Source organism: Chinchilla lanigera, unplaced genomic scaffold, assembly GCF_000276665.1.
Source record: "Chinchilla lanigera isolate Chin_1 unplaced genomic scaffold, ChiLan1.0 scaffold00102, whole genome shotgun sequence".
Taxonomy (NCBI): domain Eukaryota; kingdom Metazoa; phylum Chordata; class Mammalia; order Rodentia; family Chinchillidae; genus Chinchilla; species Chinchilla lanigera.
The window spans coordinates 2,229,268-2,234,209 of record NW_004955503.1 but is presented as its reverse complement, the minus strand read 5'-3'; the positions used below and the strand labels follow the sequence as shown (position 1 = coordinate 2,234,209).

Genomic DNA, 4,942 nt, shown 5'->3' with positions numbered 1-4,942 from the left:
TCTTAGTGTCTTCAGAATATCAAGCTTGGGAAAAAAGAAAGAATCATTCAAAAGCTGGAGTGCAAGAGGAAAGGAGAAGGGAGCCGCTAGCTTCTGCATGCTGGATTTTGTGTCCACAGGTTTCTACCAGTTGATGGTGGGCAGGACCTCTCCTAGACTCAGCTTGTGAGACTACAGTTTACAGTGGTGAAAATTGTACATCTAAGGAGATCTTCTGGCGTGGGAGTAGATGCATATCCTACTTCTGCTCAGAGTTTACATTTCAGGATGATGTGGCAGCTATCTTACTCTCAGCTTTTAATGTGATGAGCATGAAACAAGGTTCACTGTGACAATTCTGCACCATCTTGATCCTCACCACCACATGAATGCTTATGCCTAAACTTGGTGAATGGTTTGTTAGAATATTTGGTACAGGTTGGCAATCTTCCCAATTAACAAAGTGGTTAGCTTTTCTAAGAAGATCTCATGGCTTATACCCAGGCCTCTGTCTCTACTTTTCTTCTGCTTCTGCTGTGGGGATGCTTTGTTATGTTCCAGCTCCTGACAGAGATATATGGCTATCTTTATTCTCACATTTCCACCTTTGATGGCATTTACAATCCAGATTTTCCTTCAGAGTCACTGATCTAGACCAAATCATCTTGAGATACCTTCAGCAAATTGGTACTCACAAAGCTGGCAAAGAGCTGGTGGAACTGAGAACATGGTGTGCTGGAGCCATTGCTGTGCATCTTGGATTGAGGCTGACAGGAGCAGCAGTTCACTGCGCATGGGAAGGGCTTACTCTATAGGTCCAAGAGCTGTTGCCTTTGCAGCCAAGGCTAAAGGTGTTCGGAGTCACTGTAGGTTGGGAACAGGGCACTGTTCACATGTTAGGCCACATCAGGCCATAGAGAGTGCTCTGTGAGGATAGTGATTGCATAGGATGGTTGGTATTTCTTCTCTTGGGTGGTTCCTTTCCAAATCAGTCTTGTGTTTTCAGTTGGCTCTCTTTGGCTCGAATGCCTTGATCTGGAATCTGGCTGAGTGTAAACACTCTTCAACTTCCCATTCTTGTTATACTTAAATGGGTCCATCTGTACTCAAAAATGCACCCCCGCATATCCCAGTGCTTGTCCTGACAAATTCTTCACTGATAAGTGCACCTAAATGGATGCAGTCTGTCTCTGCAGAAGCACACAAAATTGCAACTGCCTTTAAATTGGCTGGTCATGGCTCCAAGGTACCAACAGACCATGTAATATCAGTGTCCAGGATGTGATCTCTGGACTTGCTCCACTGCCATCCCTGTAGTTTCTTGTGTTCTCTGTTCAGCAGCTGATAGTTATGGAACACCAGGTGGATGATACGTGTGACACATTTTGTGTTCAGATCTTCAAAGTCTCTCAGTTTCTGGTTTCCCAGCAGTCAGATTACTTAGATTGTTTCTTTTTTTTAATTTTTTTTTATTTTAAAGATAAAAGGAGGGAAACATTAACAGACATACAACATTTTACAACTTATCACAAGCACAATACAGACAATACAGAGTTACAAACAAAGTGGTAGGGAATTAACAATGGTGGTTGTATTACATATTGATATCTTCAAAGTGGCTTCTCATGAACTTAGATTGTTTCTTCATATTGCTTTATTGCTAGGGACACTGAAGCACACAATAAGTTCTCCAGAGAAACATGTGGTGGTCATTCAGGGTCAGGGCTCCTCTAGCTTGATGATGGGAAGAATAAGCACATCACAAAAGCAGCTGCTGGAGTTGTGCTGGTTCTAGTGTTCTGGCTGTCTGTGCCAGGGCAGCATGGCTGGAGTTCTCAGCATGCTGATTAAGTCTGGCAGTTAGTTGAGTTACTGGCTGTGCTGCTTTCTTCAGATCATCTGAAAGCTGTGCGCCCATTCCCAGAAAGACTTTAAAAAGTACTGATGTCTATTCACATTATTTTTGGCTTGAATTTAAGCATTAGTACTTGTTGAAAGTCTAAGAGTTCTAGTGAGCGGCTGCCAAGGTGTGAAAAAACTAATCTAGTTCTTTAATGGAGTGGTACTTTTCTCTTTGAACCTGTACCTCTGGCTGGATTCCTGCTTTTTCGCTCAAACTCCCTGATGCCAACATCTATAGCACATATAAATAGAAATCCATCAAATATTGATGTTTCTCTTCTTTATCATAGAAAGTGTATGACCAGCCATTTCATTCCCTGTCTCTCTCTTTGCACATAGGTGTGAGCAAAAGTGAGATATACTACTCAGATCCAATGTGGTTAAGAAGAATATATATCTTCTTTTCCTCTTTTCCCTCTTGTGGTGACCATTGAGACTTGTATTGAAAATAGCTTGTAAGAATGCACAATAGATCTTGTGAAATGGGAAGAAACTGTTCAAAACGAAAAAGGAACTAGGATGGGGAAAGAGGAAAGGAAGGAAGGAAAAAGGACAAAAACAAAATACAAGAGAGTTATACTACTAGTTTCTCTTAGTTCATTGAAAAGAAAGATTTGTACTAATATTATTTGGAGAATTTCATAAGCTCATAACTTGTGTGCTGATTACTTACTTTAAATATAATAATACTCAATGTATTAACTATTGTTATTCTCCTATTATTCTGTTACAAAATTTTGTTTTACTTTTTTCTGTAAAATAAAAGAAAAAAAAGTGAAAATACCTTGTAAGGTGGAAGGAACTCGAGTCCTTGAATCATAAAATAGAAAGTCTCCCACACAATACTGCCTTGGATTGTTGTAGACGCTGCTGTTGCTTATCCTTTACCCACTCTCCCTTTCATTCTTATAAGTAGTACTTCTACAACCATGATGGTGAACTTTTTAGAACTTTCAATGCTACAGCCAGCTGTGGCATGCACAATATAGGTTTGCCACTACTGTTCTATATACTTGGGGATGGCAATGTGTCAAAACAAAAAATAATATATCGTGGTCTCTGTGTTGGTTAGGGCTTTCTGGAGGGATTTATTGGGTTTACAGGATCAGAGGTGGGAGAGTCCACCATTCCCATCTGAATGCTAGAGTTCCAAAGTGTCTAGTAGCTGCTCCATCCAAGAAGCTGGAAGGTGAAGAACAAGAAAGATCAAAGATGCAGCACCAGTTCAAGACTGAAGGCCTGAAAGCTCCCTGGATAGCCACTGGTATGAGTCTATGTTGAAAGGGTGAAGAAACTGGAGCTTGATATCCACAGGTGATGGCAGTAAAAGATGCACCTGCTTAAACTAAATGGCTCTTTTCAAAAGCAGCCAGATTTCCTCCTTCCCCTATCATTCCTTCCAGGCTGCAAGCTTATTGGAATGGTGGCACACACAATAAGGAAGGGTAGTCTCCCATCAGTTTTCTGGCCTACATGCCAATCGTTTCTGAAAACCACCTCCCAGGAACACCCAGAAGTGTACTTTACTAATCTGCTAGGTGTTTCTTAATCCAGTTAAATTGACAAGATTAATGGTCTATAGACAGGAATGCTAAAAGCAGACATATAGATGAAAATAGTCAGAACTTCTGGGAAGAATTTTAAAGAATTTGCTGTGTCTTTCTCTATTTTATCTTTTTTTCTATGAAGGCTGATGCAATGGCTGGAGTTTCATTGACCATTATGTAACATTCAGATGAGGGTCACATATTTGAAGGATGACAACTGAATACAAGAAGAGAGACTGCTTCTCTGATGGCACTGATGGTTTCCATATTAGCCTTGGTGTAAAAATCACTAGGTTTTTTTATTATATGAAAAATAAATAAATCTCATGTAAGCCAAAATTTTCAGGTCTCTACTACTAAGAGCATAATATAATCTCTAATCCATATTTTCTCAATGTCACATTCTACTTTAAGGAATATTATTTCTTACGGGCCTCTGGCTGTTCCTGACACTACTCATCCAACTATCTGCACTACTTTTTGCAGCTTGGTGTTTGGATCTTTGTTGTTTCCTCATAAATGAATCTTGTCTTTTGATCCTTGGTTATCTTCAGTTTGATTTGTCTTGCCTTCAACAGAAGCCTATCACATTTGATCTAGGTTACAGTGAGTGTATGACAATTACTTTAAGGGAGACCATAAAATAGTTCCCAACTAATGTAAATTCAGCAACTTGATTCTCTCAGCATGTTTTTTTTTTTTGTCCACTTTTCTCAATACTAACTTCAGATAGCCTTGCCAGCTCCATTTTCAGGGGAAAGTGAAAAACCTACTAGTATATAGATTATATGATGGATGACACACTGTGAAATCCATCATTCAAGGAACAGAGGAGATTGGATAGTGTGACCTATGATTTATAGGTGGGAGGACACCACTTATCATCTCTAGGAAGATCTCTTACCCTTACTGGCTGTGCTTATACTGTGTAGTATATTGTTTTCCACATAGGAAAAATTTTACATTCCTATTAGAGTTGGCTATTTCTTTTGCATATCCATGAAAATTGGAAAACAATAGAAGAAGCTCACAAGGTAACTGGTAGACAAGTAAATTTTGTTTTCTATCCGGGAGGTTGAGAGTGAAAATTCAGACTAGTAGTATAGAGCATGGTCTGGTTATTTGAAGGATATTGCTTGACAAAAGCGGAGATGAAGGGAGAAGAGATATAAACAGGAGGAAAGTCATGTATGCTGGTGGCTTTATGGCTTCCAAGTTGCCTGTTACCACCCTGAAAAAAATCAAGTGAAGATGTGTGGATTTGTGTATTTTTATTTCCAAAAAGAAGTAGCAGTATCTGCTGAAAAATCCAGTCAACAATACTGACTATGTTTTTTTAAAGTAGGTATATTTCCTCCAGGATACTAAAGTTCCTGCACCTGGAAGAAACTGAAGTTTTGCTTTGATACTGTAATTTCTATTCTTAAGTTGAACTGATTAAAATGAACTAGTCTATGCAATAGGGTCCATATGTTCAAATGCCACCCAATAATAAAATATTTTTTCTTGACTGC

General features: G+C 39.2%; 1 pseudogene; it reads right to left on the bottom strand.

The window, feature by feature from the left end:
• Positions 1-378: 378 nt before the first annotated feature.
• Positions 379-2,113, bottom strand: LOC102009081 (annotated as a pseudogene).
• Between the last annotated feature and the right edge of the window lie 2,829 nt (positions 2,114-4,942).